Source organism: Canis lupus, chromosome 15 (assembly GCF_003254725.2).
Source record: "Canis lupus dingo isolate Sandy chromosome 15, ASM325472v2, whole genome shotgun sequence".
Taxonomy (NCBI): Eukaryota; Metazoa; Chordata; class Mammalia; order Carnivora; family Canidae; genus Canis; species Canis lupus.
In genome coordinates, this window is record NC_064257.1 from 1,633,635 (window position 1) to 1,653,006 (window position 19,372).

At 54.7% G+C, this 19,372-nt stretch overlaps 1 protein-coding gene and 1 long non-coding RNA gene across 11 annotated transcripts in view; one reads left to right on the forward strand and one right to left on the reverse strand.

Annotated features, from left to right (window-relative positions):
- The window catches only part of HIVEP3 (HIVEP zinc finger 3), a 459,145-nt gene that overhangs the window by 414,634 nt on the left and 25,139 nt on the right, over positions 1-19,372 (forward strand). The gene's annotated exons all lie outside the window — the stretch shown is intronic.
- LOC112642274 (uncharacterized) lies at positions 6,320-13,580 on the reverse strand. Its single transcript, XR_003125123.3, has 3 exons — positions 13,081-13,580; positions 7,501-12,032; positions 6,320-7,329 (listed from the first exon to the last, which is right to left on the reverse strand). It is a non-coding gene; the product is annotated as an uncharacterized LOC112642274 (long non-coding RNA).

Sequence of the window (19,372 nt, forward strand, 5' to 3'; positions counted from 1 at the left end):
CTGCTTCCCCCCTTTCCCACCACACTGTGTTCTCAACCCAGCAACCATTGGGATCTTGTTTCCTGTTTAATGTCAACAGACCCTGTCAGTGCTGTCCTGCACCCTCCACAGCCCTCGAGTGGCCTGTGTGTGCTGGCCTCAGCTCCTCCTTGGCCACTGGCTGCCACTCTACCCCTGCTCTCTCACCTACAGCTAGTGGCCTCTTTGTTGTTTGTCGGACATGCTTCTGCCTCAGGGCCTTTGCACTTGTTGTGCCCTGTGCCTGGAGCACTTTTCTCAGGAGTCTCATGGCTCCCTCACTTCTTTTAGTTACCCTTCAGTGAAGCCTCCCCAGACTACCTACCCACTTGTACCCTTTTCTGGCATTTCTTATTCCCCTTCCCTGTTTTATTTTTTTCCCATGTATCTACTAGTTTGTTTCTATTTCCTCCACCAGAATGCAAGCTCTGTGAGAAGGCAGGAGTTGTATTTTAGTCATTGCCGTATCCCTGACACTGAGAAAGGTGCCTGGCACATACGGCAGTGCTAGAGCATGTTTATTAAATGAAGGAATCTCCCTCCAGCCTGGTCAGGAGACTGTAGGTGAGACTGCACGTCCCTGGTCTCAGCAGCTTTTTTTTGAACCTGTGAGTAGGATCAAGGCTCTGGGTCTCAGGAAGGAGCAAGGACAAGAGTCAGGGCTGAACCAGGCTGGGCACCTGGAGTCAGGCTTGATCCAGGGCAGGGAAAGTCAGATGGTGTCAGTGATGGGGCCAGCGTCTGGGTTGGGCAGCCAAGGTCATTTGCTTGCTCACCTGTCCTGCAACCATTAAAGGTCAAGATGAAACATGTGATGCCAAAAAGGGCTGGCTCTCGGGATGCCAGCTCCCAGGCTGAGCAGACCCCCTGTGTCTTAGGGGCTGGAGAGAAGTGGCCCTGGGGGACCCTGGGGGGCCCAGATGAGTCCAGGCTGCTGGGGCCCTGCCTTCTTCCTAGACTCTCCTCATTCTCAGACTTCTCTCTCAAATAATAAGTGTGGATGGGCAGCTCTGAGTGTGGCCCCAGAGGGCTGGGGAGTCAAATGTCGAGCCCCATCACATGTGCCCACACTGGGCCTTGTTCTCTTTCTCCTCCTCCCCAAATCCTGTTGCCCCATCTCTCCTAAGGAATGTGACCTGGACTTTGGGAGGGGGTAGGAGTGGGGCACAGAAGGGCAGGCTACTGCAGAGTCCACGTGAGACATCCAGTGCCTGCGATGGGGAATGTGGCTGTAGGCCTTCCGGTGCATTAAGTATGGAGGGTGAGAAAGAGAAGCTTGGAATCAAAAAAGACCACCCTGCTTCCGGCTCGAGGGACAGTGGATGGATGGTGGTATCATTGACTGAGATGCGCAGGGAGGGCTGAGGAGTGAGAAGGAGGTTTGGGGGAGGGAGATCAAGACTTGGTAGACATGGTAATTTCGAGACGCCAGTCACACATCCGGGTGTTCAGGGGGGTGTTTGGCAGTCCCGACAGGTGAGCCTGGCATTCAGAGGCCAGGCCCGAGCTGGAAACACACACTGGGATATGTATTTGTCAATGCATGGATGCTACTTAAGGAGTGGGTCCCCTAAGAAGGTCCCCTGGGGAGATAGAATGAGAGAAAAGGAAAGAACATCCAGGACCCAGCCCGGGATCCACCAGCAGTTGGAGGCTGATCAAGACAAAGGTGCAATGAGTTTGAGAAGGAAAAGCCAGAGGAGCAGGACACCCAGCAGAGTGAGAGGTCCTAGAAGCCAAGAGGAGACGGTGTTTAAGGAGGGGGTGGTCAGCTGTGCTGAGTGCTGCTCAGAGGCCCGGGAAGGTGAGGACAGGTAGTGTCCCTGGGAGGTGGCCACCGGGGGGGGTCTCTGGTGGCCTTGATGGGAGCTGTTTGGGTCAGGGCCGAATCCCAGTGGCATGGGCTGAGATGAAGAGTGGGGGCATCGAGTAGGGAAACCTCCATCCCAAGAGGTTGGCTGTGGAGGGAAGCAGAGAAAATGGGAAGAGGGACTAGAAAGAGTGGAAGGTGAGTGTTTAAACGAAGGGGTCCTGGTGCTTCGAGGCATGACTTCTGGCAAGGGGCAGGGTGCAGGAGAAGGTTCGAGCAGGTGGGGCCAAAGCAGTGTTGAGAAGGGGACACTTCCTCTGGGGCAGCAGGAGGGAAGATGCTGGCTGGTGTGGGAGCAGGATTGATGGTTGGGCTGGGGAGCAGGGAGGGACCCAATCCCGGCTCTGGGTCTTGGCCAACAATCAGAATGGCTATTCTGAAAACAAGGGCGGGAAATTTCTGTTCCTGGGAAACCACTGAGGTTCCCGGGAAGGCTATTCCTTTGTGAAAATTATCCCCTCCAATAAAAATACAGGCACACCTCGTTTCTCTTGCGGAGAGTCGTTTTTTGAGACGTTAGAGGTTCACGACTTGAGTGGAGGACGTAGCTGCAGACGAGGTGGAAAGAGCAAGAGAACTAGAATGACAAGGGGAGCCTGAAGTTGTGGCTGAGTCGCTGCGATCTCGTGACCAAACCTGAACGGGCGAGGAGCTGCTGCTATGGGTGGACAAAGAACGTGGTTTCCTGAGATCGGATCTCCTCCCCGGGGAGGATGCCGTGAAGATTGTGGCAATGACAGCGAAGGATTTAGGACATTCCATGCACCGAGTTGATAAAGCAGCAGCAGAGTCTGGGAGGACTGACTCCGATTTGGGAAGAAGTCCTCCTGTGGGTGACTTGCTGTCAAACAGTGTCACGTGCTACGGGGAAATCGTGAAAGGAAGAGTCCATGGAGGCAGCAACCTTCATTACTGTCTTCTTTTACGAAGTCACCACAGCACAGCCTTCAGCCCCCGCCACCCTGACTGGCCAGCAGCCACCAGCACTGATGAGAAGGATGATGAGTCGCTGAAAGCTCAGATGATGGTTTGCATTTCTGTAGCAATACAGTGTTTGTAAACTAAGGTCTGTGCACCTTCCAGACCTAACACTATTACACACTTACTAGACTCCGCACTGCGTAGGGTCAACACTTGGAAACCCCAAAATCCGTCTGTCTTGCTTTATTGCGAGGTCTAGAAGTGAACCTGGGATATCTCCGAGGTGTGCCTGGCTATGGCTCTGAGGGAGGTCGACGCTCAGGTACTGGCCTGGCGTCTGTCTTTCTCCTAAGTCCTCACAGGGCTTCCCAGGGAACACTCACTCCAGGCATTAGAGAGAGCCGATCATGTCACTACAAAACCCAAGTCATGGACAGGAAAAAAAGAAAAAAAAAAAAACAGCATGAAAGCAAAATGGAAAAGAGAAAAGCCATATTGATCATGGGGCAGACTGAGTGTCTGAGTGGGCTGGGGCCAGAGTCCCCGGGGCCCGGAGCACTGTCAGAGAAGACCTAAATGCATCCTATTAAAATTTAAAGGAGAATCCATTTCTCAAGCAGCCGCTGCACCCGCCCCCCCAACCCCAGGTTCCAGCAGGGGATCTGAGGAGGCACGGAGCTCAGCCTGAGGGGGAGAGGGATGTGGGAAGTGGGATCCTCACCCCAACGCGCTGCGGCCCCTCAGAGCTGAGGACTCTGCACCTGCGAGGCCTGGACCGTGTCTGCCCGGGTCCAGGCTGCTCCTGTCCCGGGGGATCTGGCCCAGCGCCTCGGATGATGCTGGCTTCTCCCCATCTCTTCTGTGGGAGCCGAGGCTTCTCAGGGACACGGTGGCAGGTGCACACCCTCTCTCATTCTTTCTGGCTGTAATTTTATCGAAGTTGCACAGGCGCAGAGTTTAAAGAATGAAATATTTCTGTAAATTGTGTTATGGGAAAGAGCAGCACCCTTCCTCTCTGTTTACCCTTCTACCTCTGACAGGTGGGCCCGGCGGCTACCACCGTAGGCATTGAACTAGTGGGCCGAGAGCCACCCCACATGCCCCCCAGGTCCCCGGGTCCCCGTCCTCTCATCAGAGTGGCGCTCACATACTTCACAGCCAAGTCATATAATGACTGGTGGTTCCTGTTTCTTTCCTGTACGACTTTTCTATCTTTTCTGTGCATAAAAATGGATGTGTGTGTGTGTTCACTTATTTTGAGGGTTGATTCAACCCTCAAATTCTGACCTCACCCGAAGCCGTTCCAGACCCTTGGCTGCCCAGGCTCCTATTGGAACTCCGTGTGCTGACACAGGCCCCTCCCCGGGTCACACAGCGGCTCCCTCGGCCCGGTGCCCAGCTGCCACCCCGGGGCCTCCCTTCACCCTCTACGCCCGGGGATTCTCTTCCTCCCCTATTAGATGTCCTCTCTCTGCAAACTTATAATCTTCCTTTTCTTCATTTGCTTCCTCATTTTCCCAGAGACCATCCTTCAGAATGGTCTTCCGGAGAGAAGGGGTCTCTGCTGGGCGAAGTGTTTTAGCCCTTGACCGGAAATGATGGGATGTCTTTCTTCTGTTTCTTGGTTGCTGAAGTGCAGAACTCCAGGTTGGAAATCATGTTTCCAGAACCTTCGGAGTCCTAAAGGTGCTGTCCAGTTGCCTTGTTGCTATGAAGAGTTCCAAATCTGGGGACCCCTGGGTGGTTCAGTTGTTTAGCACCTGCCTTCAGCCCAGGGCGTGATCCCAGGGTCCCGGGATCGAGTCCCACATCGGGCTCTCTGCATGGAGCCTGCTTCTCCCTCTGCCTGTGTCTCGGCCTCTCTCTGTGTGTCTCTCATGAATAAATAAAATCTTTAAAAAAAGAGCTCCCAGTCCGTGCTGGCTCTGATTGCGTTCTCTGCGACAGTCTCTGGATCGTCCCCTCCCTGTCAGAGCTGTGGGATGTCCCCAGCGTGGCTCCTGGTGCAGGATTCTCCGCCCCTGGCAGTGCCTCTTCCAGTCTGATGACACGGGGACTCGGGCTCTAGGAGATGGTGTCCCAGTGCTTCCTTGGCGACTTGTCTCCCTTCCCTCTGGACGTCCTGTGGTCCAGGCCTTGGACCTCTTGGCTTGCTTCTCCGATTTTCCAGCCTCTCTGTCACGTTTCCCATCTTGTCGCCCTTTTGCTCTACCTTCTGCGTACTTCTTCCCATTTTGTCTTCCAGCCGTTTTGTTCCTTTCTCTGCCATCCAGTCTTTAATTTTCAAGAGCTCCTTTCTTCTCCTGGATGTTTCTTTTTAACAGTATCCTGCTCTTATCTGGTAGATCCCAGCACCCTCTCTTAGCTCTCAGAGGTCATTTTTGGTTTTAGTTTTCTTTTCTACCTGGTTTCTGTCTCCCTTGGATCCTTGATTGGTCCCTTTTCTCAGGTGTCTGCTGACCTCTGGTGTCTTCACTTGTTTAAGAGTGGGAGGCCCACAGGTGATTGGCAGCTCCTGGTGTGATAGAGACGCATCAATGGTGCGTGTCCTTCCTCTGGGGTCCCTGCCGTGGCAGTGTCTCCAGGTCTTTCTGCTCATCCAGAACCCCTATGAAGACTCCAGTTTCTTGACAGAAGGGTGTAGGGTTTCAATTTTGGGAGCCACAGAAAGGGAAAAGGTGGGAGGGGGAGGGGCGAGGAGCGCTGGCACCCAGTTATGCATCCGCTTCAACCCTCATTTCCTTAGGGTGCCCCTGCCTGCCCTCAGCTTGCCTGATGCCTTCCTCAAAGGCCTCCCATTTCATCCCTTGCCGAGAAACTTCCAGACTTTCTCTGGGGCACAGGAGGGGTAGTCTCCTGGCTGCTGGAGTTGAGGAAGGGATGGGGGGTCTAAAAGCAATCATCTGGGGGGAGCTTGGCAGGCTCAGCTGGTGGAGTATGTGACTCTTGATCTCGGTGTTTTGAGTTCAAGCCCTGTGTTGGATGTAGACATTACCTTAAAATTTAAAAAATTAAGAATAAGTGAAAATAAAAGCAGTCATCCTGGGGGTGCCTGGCTCTTGATCTCAGACTTGTGAGTTCGAGTCCCATGTTTGGAGTAGAGTTTACTATCAATCAATCAATCAATCAATCAATCAATCACCAGTTCCTGTCAGTCTTCATTGCTGTCCCTGAATGAATAGTTAGCAGTCGTCCTTCCCTTGATTCCCTTCACCCCCGTCTCTAGCTTCCTTGATGGAGCCTATGGTGGAAGTGGGGACGGTTCTCGTATTCCCCACTGTCAATGCAGGATTCTGTTTTCTTGAGTCTACATAGTCTTTTCCACCCATTCATTTCTGTCCAGCTTCTGCAAGCTTATTGGCAGCATCCTCTCCTATCTTTCTGTTCTTTGTGGGTTTATTATGCCAAAGGAAAAAGAGAGACAGAGAGAAAAGGGCAAAGAGAGAGAGGAGGCAAAGCGGGTGTGGGGAGTGGTGGGGGAGACAGAAAAGCAGAGAGAAAGGAAAGAATGCTTTCCCCACCTCTTTATTATTTTTTTTTGTTTTAAATTTTTTTTAATTTATTTTTTATTGGTGTTCAATTTACTAACATACAGAATAACCCCCAGTGCCCGTCACCCATTCACTCCCACCCCCCGCCCTCCTCCCCTTCCACCACCCCTAGTCTGTTTCCCAGAGTTAGCAGTCTTTACGTTCTGTCTCCCTTTCTGATATTTCCCACACATTTCTTCCCCCTTCCCTTATATTCCCTTTCACTATTATTTATATTCCCCAAATGAATGAGAACATATAATGTTTGTCCTTCTCCGACTGGCTTACTTCACTCAGCATAATACCCTCCAGTTCCATCCACGTTGAAGCAAATGGTGGGTATTTGTCATTTCTAATAGCTGAGTAATATTCCATTGTATACATAAACCACATCTCCCCACCTCTTTAATATCAGACTCCTAGTAGGGTTGTTTTTAAAAATGTCTTAGCCATGGAACTTATTCTTCTGAAGAATCCCAGGGAAATCCACCCTCTCAGGCTCCCCTGTAGGCCCCGGGAGCCCCTCTGGCACCTCCCTCAACTTCCAGGAGTCAGAGGAGCACGGGGCAAAGTGCCACTTCCAGGAAGTCTAGAGAGTCTTCAGGCTCTGGACTGAGACAGAATCAGATTCCAGCCCAACCTCCAGCAGTTACGAGCCAGTCCCTAAAAATAGGGTCAGGAGCATCTGCCTCACAGGCTGCTTATGAGAAATGAATGGCCAGATAGTGTGGGCTGCTCCCCGCCGGCCTGGCACCCAGGAAGTGCTCGACAAAGGCGCCCCTTCCTTCCTTCTTCCTTCCTTCTTTGTGGTTCTTTCCTCCCTCCCATCTTCCTCTCTTCCTTCCCGCCTTCCTCTCCCCCAGCCGAGGTCCTCTCTGCCCAGTGGGTAGAACCGCTGAGGCCCGTAAGCCAGGGTGTCTTGGCCGGCCGGGCCACGTGTGGACCGCACAGCAGAAGGGTGAGGGTGGGAGGTCTGCTCCAGTTCTGTGTCTGGTCGATCCAGATGGTAAAAATGAAAAAAATTTTATTTTATTTATTTTTTTAGTTTTTGAAAAAAATTTTTAAATGACACAATGGCTGTGGGGGAGATGGAGTGTGTGACTCTGGGGTTGAGCATAGGCCCACCTGGATTTTATTCACTGCAAATCACAGGAGACTTACCTTTTCCACCTTTGGGCACTGTTGGAAACGAGGTCCCTACAGGAAGGAGGTAACACAGTGTGAGCCCAGCCATGGCACGTTGAGGTCAGTCTGTCCACCTCTCTGGATCGCAGCTTCCTCATTGGTAATTAGTTGGACGATGTGGGAGGGGGCTTGAATCCTGGAGTCGGGCTGGGGTCCGAGTGCTGGCTCTGCAGTCACTGGCTCTGAGATCCTGCTCGGTGCCTTTGCTCTTTCAAACCTCAGTTCTTATCCGTAGAACGAATGACTGCCACCTGGCCTGGGTGAACGATCTCTGGCTGTCATGATGCGACGTGTAAGATCTTTCCAGCTCTTGTCAGAGGATGAGCTCATTGAGCTCCGCACTCGATGCTGAGAGTAGCTGTTGCTCAGATACAGTCTTCAGGGAGAGGCCTGGCCCAGGGAGCTGTGCCGGCTACTGCGAGCCCTAGTCTCTTCCTGAGGAGAGTCTGGCCTTTTCGAGCTGTCAGAGAGTCGAATCCCAGCTCATCTGCAGGGTGCCCCTTCCTGGACAGAGGCCTCTGGCTGTACGCCCCAGCCTGAGACGAGACATCTGTCGGGAAGAATTTCTTTTGGAGCCCAGAGCTGGGTACTGGGTATTGCTTGCCTGAGCACACATGGGTAAAGGGACGAGGAGGGCAAAAGAGAGGCTAAATCTCCAGGGTTCTCTGGCCCCACAGCTTAGAACAATGGGAAGGGAGTTGCTCTTTCTCCATGGTCTGGAGTCTCTTGGAGCAGGGTTCCAGCTGCAGGGTCTCCCCCTCCAGCGTCAGCGGCCCCTTGCTGTCCTCGGGGTGGAGGCCCAGCCCCAGGAGACACTGATGCCTCCTGCCAGCCACACGCTGCTGCCCGACGTTTGCCTACTTCGGTCTGTGGTGCTCCTGGGGTGCCTTTCTCCACTCTGGAGGCTGTTGGGAAACTCTTGCCCGAAGCTTGGCACCCTCCTCCCGAGCTCACTGCCAATCAGAGGGAATGGGGGGCATCCTTCACTCCCCATGCTCTGCGCAGAGCACCCATCTCAGGTCGGCAGTAGACCACGGTGGCAACAGCACGGCTTTGGCACCGGCTAGACCCGGGTTCAAATCCTGGCTCTGCCACTGGTTGGAAAGACCTAACCTCTCCATGGCTCAGCCCCCTCAGCTGGAAAAGTGAGAATCGTAATAGTCCGTATTTATCAGTTATTAAGAGTAAAGGGAAACAATGTTTGTAAGTACCTGGCACAGTGCCTCGCACCCAGTAAGTTGACCTCTCAGTCTGCCGTGAATTTATCAATATTTACTTTATACGATTGCCTCTTCAGGTAAAGGGTAAATTCCTGGTACCTTCTGCCTTCTGCAAGCACTTTGTGGTAAAACGTACGGAAGGCGAATGCCCTGCATGGGAATCCTGGTTCTATCAGGGTGTCCTTCTGATGTTAAGTAAGCTAGGTAACGCCTCTGTGCCTCGGTTTCCCCATCTATAAGATGAAAATGATAACAATAATTCCATCTGAAAGGGTTTGCATGAGGATTAAGATGCTCCATGTAAAAAAAAAAAAAAAAAAAAAAAAAAAAAAAGATGCTCCATGTAAAGAATGTCCAGTGCTTGGTGCGTAATAAGTACTCAGTGAAAGTCTACTATGTTTCATATTATGGAAGAGCCCCCAAAAATCATTTCACCCAGATTCCTCACTTTGCCAATGAGGAAACTATGGCCCAGGGAGACATTAATACAGCATGCTAGTGACAGAGGCCGTCCTGTTGAGCCCCACTCCAAAGGAGCCAATGGGAGGAAGGGAGGAAGGATGTTGTGGTCCATGTGTAGGAGGATAGGGGCCATCTTGCTGTCGCTGCGCTGATGGCAGGGAGGCGGTTCTTGTGTGCTACTGAGTTGGAGATCTGCAGTGCCTTCAGCTCCCATGAAGAGAGATGATCAATCCCAGAAGATTCCTTTGGTTCTAGAGAGAACAGAGGGTGGCCTGGTTGGGGGAGAGGGAGCATGACCCACACAGGTTGAGGATGGCATTGCCCGCCACCCAAGGGGATAGGCTGTGGCTGGAGAGACAGAGCCTGACCAGGCTGGTGAGGCCCAGCGGCGTGGCCTTAGATGGAGGAAACGTGCACTAAAGAACTCAGGGAGGATAGGACTTGGCAGTTTGCTCTCCACTGCTTTGGGGAGAAAGTGGTTTTTCTCATGATACTTCTAACTTTTTTGTGTGTTTGCAATAGTTTCAGAATAAAAGCATAAAAGAAGAGAACCATTTTGGCTCAGAAGAAAGGAGACTGAGGAAGCCAGAAATCGAGGAAAGGGTTGAAAGGGGCTGTCCGGCAGATTCCTGGACGTGTGGAGTCAACCAAGGGCAAGAGGGGGAGCTAAAGGCATCAGACCAAAGGACAAATGGGGCCCCAACTCCAGGCAGAATTTTGGACCTGTGCTGTAGACAGGTGTCATCTGTCACCGTGGGTGGCTTACAGACCAAAGAGGGACGGCCCAGCTGGCAGGAGGGTTGAGGGAAGTGTGTCCTGGGGCGCAGCAGCCAGCAGGAGACAGATCGGGCCAGAGCAGGGCAGCAGGGGGTGGGTGTGCCAGGCAGGCAGGTTCCCAGGAACATGGTGGCAACAGACCGGGCAGGACACAGGAGCCAAAATGAGCCTAAGGCAGCCAGGGAGAAGCCAGGCTGTGAGCGAGGCCTTATGACCCTTTGGCAAGTGCAGCCGGCAGACTGGGGCCAGGAGGCGGCCAGCCAGGGGCCGGGCCAGGCTTCCAGGGACTGGAGCCAGGAGCAGGGAGGGCACCTCCCCAGGGACAGTGGCAAGGAGTGGAGGCAGCTGGCAGGGTCCAGAGGGCCAGGGAGGCTTGTCCGCAGCCTGTGCCCTTCGGCCGGGAGCAGGGTGTCTAGGGGTCAGCAGAAAAGCGTGTTCACCCGGTGGGGCCAGGTGGGCCGCAGGCTGATTCAGAAGGAAGGAGAGCCATCCCCTCACAAAGAGGAGGAAGCCAGACTTTCAAAACGTCAGCAGATCTAGCAGCTGGGCCGCCTCAGATCCGTCTCTCGGAAGGTTCTGGGACTGCTTAGCTTGCGAGCTCGGGAGCAGACTCCAAGAACCATGATTTTCCTGAGGTTCGTAACCCACTGGCGGTGGCATTCTGTGGACTCTGGGTTTCCAGCGTCGCAGGGAGTGGCAGGCCCTTCCAGCGAGGAAGGCAGCTGCAGACCGGCATCCTCCTCTGTGATCAGCCGTGATGAGGGAGCCCCCTCGGGACCCAGCAGGACACAGTGGCTTGAACGGGTCTGGGACCTGGGGAGCCCAGTGTCCCCTGAGGAGCCGGCCGCAGGCTGAGCAGTGCCCCAGGAGCTCCCACCAGGGATGGAAGGAGGCAGTGGAGGCAGGACTAGGGCCCAGCTGCGGCCCCCGCCAGGCAGAGGGACATGCCCTGCCCAGACTCCAGCAGGACGTCCGGGGTCTGGCTGCCGCGGGGAGGAGCAGAGCAAGCACCCTTGGGTGTCCCCACACTGGTCTGGGCTCCCTCCCTTCCCCTTTGTAGGGCCCTTCATCTGCCCCCTTCCTCTAAAGGGTCTCTGAAGGTCAGCCCTCACCCGGGGCAGGGGAGGGGCTGCTATGAGTGTAGCAAGGCTCTCTCTGGGGTCCTGACGGTCCCTGCATCCCCGGCACAGTGATGGGATGGGGGTCAAGCGCTGGTCTCTGCAGGGAGGCCCAAGGAAGCAGTCGGGGTCCTGGCAGTTCTATAGACAGGCCAGGCCGTCCGCCACGGGGCCCCGGGCACGCTCTCCACACCCAGCTGCCGGCTGCACGGAGGCCACACTGTCGCTCTCCCTCTGAAGAATCGTGGTGCAAGCGTGCCACACTCGGAGCGTTGCTCCCATCCTTCCAGGAACTGCTCACCCGCCACGTCCCCTCCCTGGACGCCTGGGCACCTGGCTCCTGCCAGTGTCGGCTCCTTCCTAGCAGGTTCTTTGTGTTCGCGGCTGCCTGGGCAAGAGCCCCCCACAGACCCTGATGGGAACCGTCCGGGGGATTTTAGGTGGCACCAGGACAAATGCTCCTTCTTTCAACCGTCACGTCTTATTTTAACGTGTGTTGGAAAAATGTAAGCAACACGTGAGACCTGCGGGTCCGTGACTGTGAGTCCCTAGGATGAAGCTGCGGCGGGGTGGGCCCAGAAGCAGGTGGTCAGGAGGCCTGTATCCCAGCTCGGATGCCCGAGCCCGAGCTGTGGGGCCTTGGGACCAGCCCCCAGGAGCGTCACCACAGGCCTTTACCACGGCCACAGAAGAGCCCTTCCGGTGGGTCAGGCAGTGGCAATAGTGGGAGGGAGGCAGCACCCTGGCTGGAGCTTGGGCCCTCCGCTCTGGGCCCTGTTCTATGATTTCGGGGGAAATCACTGCCTCCAGAGCCCAGGAGACCTGGGGGTGGCCTTGGCTGGGCCCTGATGGGCCATGTGATTTGGGGCAAGCTGTTAGGCCATCTGCACCAGTGGTTCCTCATCCAGAGGGTGACAGGCTGCATCCTGGGCTGAGGTGAGGATTAAATAAACAGATAATAAGATTAAATAAGGAAACACCCCCACCCCCTTCCCCCAAAGCTCTGCAGCATCCTGTTTGCCAAGGAGAGCATCCCTGGGCAGGGCAAAGGCAGGATTGGGAGGTCTCGGGGAGCAGGGCCTCGAGTTTGAGTCCTGGCTCTGTCACCTGCTGGGCATTAACCTCTCTGTGCCTCCCTGTGTCCCCTGGAGAGTCCTCGTGACCCCTCAAGGGCTGTCCTAGGACTGAGCATGTGACCACACGTGCACGCACCGAGTGTCAGCTTGCAGGAACCCTGGACGGATGGCCCAGCGCTGGCAGCCGTTGAGCGGGAGGCCTGGGCAGTGCTCTGGAAGCACCTCTGAGGACTAGCGGCAGTTGGCAAAGGTGTGAGGGGAGGGGCGGCGGAGGGAGAATTGTTCCAGAGGAACCAAGGGGCAGAGGCAGAGGCCTGGGGCTGCAGGAACAGGGCTCGGGCGAGGGTGGAATGAGGCCAGTAGTGGCCGCGAGTTGGAGGTGACAGGACAGGACAGGATGGGTGGGGCTGCGGGCAGGGGCCTGGGATCCTGGCCCAGGTGAGGGTCGTGGCTGGGGCAGGTCCCCTGTGCCTTTTTATTCACCTCATTTTTGTGAGAGGAGAGTGGGGACGAGCAAATGGGACTTACGTGGGTTGTAAGCGCATGGTGCATTCGGAGCTATTTTTAAATCCCCAAAGCTTGGTATTTATGTGACTCGACCACACCATTGGCCCTAAAGCCTGGCTCAGAAAGTCTCTGCCGGTGCCCCAGTCCCCTCCCAAGCACCACCTCCTCAGTCTCCGCTCCCCGTCCCCGGCCTCTGTGTGGCCCCTGCATCTCAGCCTCTGTGCCTGTTCCCTTGTGCTGTTCCCTCCGCTTGGAGGCCCTCCCCCCGGCTGCATCTCCACGTCCTCACAGCTGTCCTCCCGAGCCCAGGTCAAGTACCCCCCCCACGGCGCCTCCCTGACCTCCCCCTGCCACACCCCGTCTCCCCCTCCGAACCCCCAGGACCTGTTATCTTACCTTCGCTCGACGTTTCTATCTCCTGCTTGCGCCAGACGAAGGACGTTCCCCCTGATGGCCAGCCTTAAAGCCCACAGGCAGGGGCAATCCCTTAAATGAACTCCATGTATGGTTTAAACCTGTGAGTTTATACCTGTGTAGGCATCGGGCACAGTAAGGATGACCTTTGGTGTGACATGGTGCCACCGAGTTGCCGTGCGGCCGAGGGCAGGTCCCCGTGCCTCTCTGAGCTCCGTCTCGCTGTCCCTGCTACCCCTAGTTCGCAGGCTCTTGTCAAATCCGGGTCTGCAGGAAACGTTAGCGGGATCTACTCTCTTTCAACCATTCCGAGCTGACTCTGCATCTCCTCTGGACTTAGTTCTGGCCACAGGGTCACTCTGAAAAGCACCCCGGGCCGTAAATAGCAGGCGTAAGTGACACTTGGTCCAGGCCAGGCCAGTGCTGCTGGACGGCTGCCCAGGGCTTTCTGGAGACACTGTGTGTTGACTCAGTTCTCTACTGGGCACCGGGCCTAGTGCAGGGAAGCGTGTGGGGAGCGACCGGTCATCTGTGACGAGGGCACGCCCAGTCCCATCAGCCCTGCCTCGGGAGGCTGGAGTCTCCAGTCCATTGCGGTCCTGGCTCTGTTGGCAGTGTCTATGCGAGCTTGGGTGAGGCCCAGGCCCTCATACGCCCGGGGTCTCCTTACTTAAGACCTGTCTGGTGTATCTATTCTGGGAGTGTCGCTAGACCCTCTTGAGAGCTCCTGTTCTGTCGCTGGAACTCTTCTCTGTTGTCTCCTGGCCTGCTGAGAAGAACACTCGTTGCTTTTTCATGCCTGGGATTTACCGTTCCTCAGCCAGGTTCTCCCACGGAGAGGTGGCTTCAGCTCCAGCCGCCTGGTCCCCAGTAGCCCTCACTGTGCACACTCAGGACAGACCGCAGGTAGCCGACTTAAGCTCTGGTGGCCACCGGTTGAGGTTCAGCGCGCGGTGCCCTGTCCCAGTCACCTGCCCTGTTGCCCACCCTTCACCTGCCGTAACAGCGGCCCCTGTCTGTTGACGGCCTGCCGTGCCCCCGTACGGAACTGAGCACTAAGCACTTCACACACATAATCCCTAACCCTCATCACTACCCGCTAAGGTGTGTTTATATACGTACACACATGCACACCCATGACCATTCTGCAGATGAGGGGGTCAAGGCTCAGAGCAGCAAAGGGACTTACCTACAGCTCAGGTGGGAGGAGCAGAGCCAGAATTCAAAGCCAGCCCTATTCGCTCCAAATCTGCATTCTTTCCCCCACAGCCCCCCGCACTGGGGTGCCCTACTTTCTGCGTCCTCTAACTCTCGGTCACCTGCATGGCAAGCTCGGGGTGAGACTCTGTGGCTGCCCCTCCATGTGCCCAGGGCCAGGCCCCAAGGGGACCCCCTGCAAATGCTTATGCACAGAGCTGCTGCTGTTGGTGCTGCTTCCCTAGGGCTCATGGTGAGGGCTGGACATCTCTCCCCATTCCCTCCATCCTTCCATGCTCTGGAGAATGGCCGCCCCATCAGCAGCATCTCCTCCAGCCCTGAGAACTAGAAGGGTGTGGGAGCCAGAGAGGAGCGTTGAGGGTTGGATGCTCTCCCTCTGCTGCTCACTGGTTGTGCGACCTTGGGCAAGTCATGTTACCTCTCTGAACCTCCACCGCCATATCTGAAAAGAGGCACAACATGCTGCACCTCCCTGATCTCTAGGAAGGAATAAATGAGTCCCCGGAACGAGGCAGGTGTCTTGTTGGTGCTAAAGGATCACAGATACTCAGTCTGTATTATTGTAGCTGTTGCGGCCCATCCGATGCAGGAAATGACTCGGCGACTCCGTCAGACTGGAGGCCTTCCCCTTCACCTCGACCACAAGGGTGACCTAAGGCTTCCCCACCGGAAGGTGAGGCTGTGTCAGAAGCTGGGATCTGTTGAGGCTTGCAGACCCAGGGTGAGACTGGGGGTCCCGGCTCTGGGAGAGGAAGGCTGTGAGCTGTCAGGAGAAGGGAGCGTGGCCACAGCTTTGTCTGAGGTGCAGAGCTCAGCCAGTGAGAAACTTCTCCGGGGGGTTAAGAAGCTTCTACATCCCTTTCATGTACATTTGAGGATTTCAAAAGAACCGAGTCCGTCGCAGCCTACGCCTTATTTTGTACCCTGGGTCTGCTTTCTCACATCCAGCACCTGGTCACACTCAGCTTCACTGTGCTGGGGACAGATGTAGTGTCCTCTGCTAACTGGTCCATGTGCTTTTTAGGGTCTGATGAGGTTTCATAGAAACAGCATTTTTGAAGGCCACCTGAGCCAGTGGCAGTAGTTCCCAGGCTGATCATAATGGATGAGCTCTGGATTACCACGTGTCCCACCCTCCCCGCCTCTATGCAGTGTCTCTTCTATCATGCTAAGGACTGTCCAAAGCATTGGAAATTTTAACAGAAGGGAAGATGAGATGCAGATTGTCCGTGATGGGACCATCCTGCTCATAGCTGTGCCACTACCCCGTCCTCCTCACACTCCCCTAGTGAGGACACTAATTAGGCCGCAGTGTTGAATGGCCACAGGGTTAAGGTGAAGCATTGGAGAAAGGCTGCATGTACAGTCAAAGCCCGTCTGGTCTCACGTACTAGGGGAGTCACAAGTTTGTGGTTTTCAAATGCAAATAAGCAAATCCCTGTATTCAGAAGCTTGGAATTCCTTTGAAAGCAGTTGCCCATTTTGCACCTGTATTACCCTAGTATAGTTTGGTTAACTTCACTGAGGCTCCTAGGCCGGAAGGACACTGCATTCTCTTTATCTGGACCTTGATCCTTGTCCTACTGATTTCCATTTCAAAAGTAGTCTCCCGTGGGTGGACCACTGGGGTCTGAGACTGGTCAAGCTCCCCGTCACACAGATCGCGTGCCCTGTATTATTCAACATCAAAGTTCGGATGCTGGAATGCTTCACATTCCAAGTCAGCTGTTCCGTCTTCAACACTGGAACTTGTCTCTCACCACCATCACCTTGGCGGTGGTCTTGGGGGGCTTCCCAGGGCACCAGCATCCCCATCAGCGTGTTTTGGATTCCTTTGCAAAACTGGCCATGGCGAGGGAGGAGGAGAAGATGGCAGGGGTCTGGCATAACTGCTTATTGCTCTATCAGCTGGTCCATGTGTGGTCACCGATGGACGGTTCTACTGGCGTCCTAGCACCAAGCCATTGGCTTCCTTTCTCATCTGGGTGAGCGGCTTCTCATCTCCAGGCTTCGCAGTCTATGGACAATGGGGCCTTTTGGTTTTCCTTACATTGTTGAAGAATAAATTCAACTGTAATGAGTGCTGTCAAGGCCAAGGGCTAGAGAGACGGGGCAAGTACTGACCGAGCCCTTGGTACATGCTGTTCTAAGCATGTAACTTGTATTAACGAAGTTAACCTCACAGTAGCTCTGTGAGTGCGTAATATTATTGTTCAGAAATGTTTAAATGGAAACTATCATACATACAAAAAGCAACCCAAGTCACAAGTACACAGGCCACGAGCTATTCCGCAGGGAATACACCCATGTAACTATGCTCAGTTATCTACAGGTCAAGAAACAGGACATGACCTCGGCTTTACAGATGAAGAAACTGAGGCACAGAGAGGTTATATAACCTGCCCACAGTTACACAGCTAATTAGGATCAGAGCCTGGTTTCAGCCTTGGCAATTCTGGCTCCTAAGCCCAATCCTCTTGACTGCTGCACTTCTCTGCCCCTAGGAAAGCTATTACCAGGGGACAGGACCAGGATGAGGCCTTGCAGTCATGGTGACATTTGAATACACGTCACCGCTTTTTATCTTATTTGCACCTCGATGCATATGCAGGCATCTGTGCTGCCTGAACACTGACGCTGCACAGATCACGGTGGCACGGCAGTTCATCGCCGCTGGCTCACAGGCATTGGTGGGACACTTAGTGTATACACGTAGTTCAGCACCTGCTGCGGTAAGACGGCCCTGGTCGGTGTCCCTCCTAGCTGCAGCAGCCTACAGCCCCAGCGTGTGCTTCCAGAACGCAGCTCCCCACGCCCGCGAGACACAGTCCCAGCCTTTGTGCTGGCATCTGAGACTTTTCCAAGCCAGCCTCAACACGACCTTCCCACCACAGTTCCTGCCACTAGTCATACAGAATTGTGCCGTGGCTTCCACAGCAGAATTCCTGGAAAAAGCACCTATCACAGAGTGAGTGCTCAACAAATGACAGCCCTTTCTTTTTCCGAGATAAAAGATTACCCTTCTGACCCTGGCTGACTTTATTCTGGTGCTCTTGGGTAAAGAATAGGCAGGTATTCAATCTCCAGGATCTGGTCCTGTCCCCATTCTGGGCCTGCTTCCTGTCTGGAGAACAAGGAAGTGAGGCTGGAAGGACTAAGAGACCACAGCCTGGCTTCAGTTGGGCTGGGTCCAGCCCCACCAGAGGGCCCTGGGTGCCGTGAGCCATTTGGTCTTACTAAGGACAACCTGGAGGGGCCTGGCACAGTCCAGGGAGGCATCTGGCATCCATCCTGAGTGGAGTAGCTGGGGTTTGGAAGTGATAAGCCTGGAGAGAAGTAGTCTTGAGTGCAGTGCCACCTTTTAGGAGACTGTCCCGTGGAAGAAGAGTGGCAGGAGCCAGAGCTCAGACCACAGGTGGGAGCACAGGTTGACACCTTCAACTTCAGAGAAGAGCTGCCCAGAGGTGGGAGGTGCTGCCCAGAAACCCTGAGACCCCAGGTGCCCAGGCGTGTGCATTCCCGGGAGGGTGCGGAATGGGATCCGCCTGACGATGACCACGTCAGAGGATGCACAAGGCCTCTCCTCCCTGGAAGTCAGGGGTTTTAAGGTCCTCCCAAGCTTGGATGTTCCTTAACAGTAATGTTCCAGTTGTTTTCAAATTCACAGAACCCTTTGCTACAGGGTTCAGTTTACACAGATGCCTACTCTGAAAAACAGCCTGATGTGGTGGGGGAGGAGGGGATGCAGAACCCCGCTGCTCCTCAGCCTCCCCACCCCTGGAGTCCCAGGCATGGTTTGAAAGCCATTGTTCTAGAACCCTGCGGGTCAGGGCCTGCTGAAAGCTGGAGCAGCTCCACATAATGTGCACGTCTAGGGAGTGCGCGCCTCTTTGGCAGTTTCACTTCTCTGAACGCGAGAGGCCCGGCTTCTGGCTTCCTGCCTCTCTCCCTAATCTCCCTGTCTGGTCGGAAACAGGGCCTTTGGCTGCATTCTTTTGACCCCAGCTGGCATCAGCCCAGGCGTGGTGCCTCCTCCGTGGTTCTGGGTGTCTGCGCTTGGTGGTTCACTCCACAGCATCTCCACTAATGGTACCGATGTCCTTAGAATAAAAGGCACCTCCTGTTCTTAGAGGTGTGCCCGGTCAGCGCCCAGAGCTGCTGCTGTCTCCTGGGCACCTGGTGCTGTCTGCTGATGTGCCCCTAAAATGGAAAATCATTCCGGCAAAACCAGGGCAACGGCCCAAAGGCACAAATGCAAGCCGGCAAAATGGACAAGGACTTGCTCTAGTGGTGCGCGTCCTTCTAGAAGGTGGAAAAGAAGGGTCTTTGACCTGTTTCCCTACTGCCTCTGGAATCTGCATCTTCTTTCCTCTTGCCTCTGCCCTGGCTTGTACTCCGTATAGTCAGCAGATGAAAAGCATTTCGTCTGAGAAAACCACCTAATACCCACTCCGCTGGTCCTCCTCTGATCATCCATAGCACTTTACCCATTGTCTGGGTTGCTGTTTGTCTTTATTTTATGATCTTGTAAGTACATGTTATTCACACTTGAGACCAAGGACAAAGTCTTATTTAGCTTTGTATTTCTGGTCCTGGCCCAGCCTCGGGCTCAGACCAGGCCATTGTAGGTATTGTTGAGTAAATACACGGAGTACTGCTTAAAATAGACACCCCGCAGGTGGGCTCTGCACCTGCGCTTGTCTTACAGATGTGCTGTGGAATTCCTGGCCCAGCAGGCCTGTCCCTGGACCTCGCACTAAGTGCCCCCCACCCCAGATGTTGTGATGTCATGTCCTCTGCAGAACCCTGCAAAAGGACAACAATCTAGGATGTACCCAGAACCCTGTAGGAATGCCCCCGCCACTAGCCCCATCCCATGGCCCACAGCTCAGCCTCCCTAGTTTATTTTTCACCGAAGGGTGTGTCCCCTACCTCTTGGCAGCTGAGCATTTGTAACAGATACACAGCTCAGTAGGCTGTGCCACCTGGCACTTGCCCCTCTTCCCACATCCTTTCCCTTTGGGTTTCACTGGGAGAGCAGTGTCCCACTGCGGAC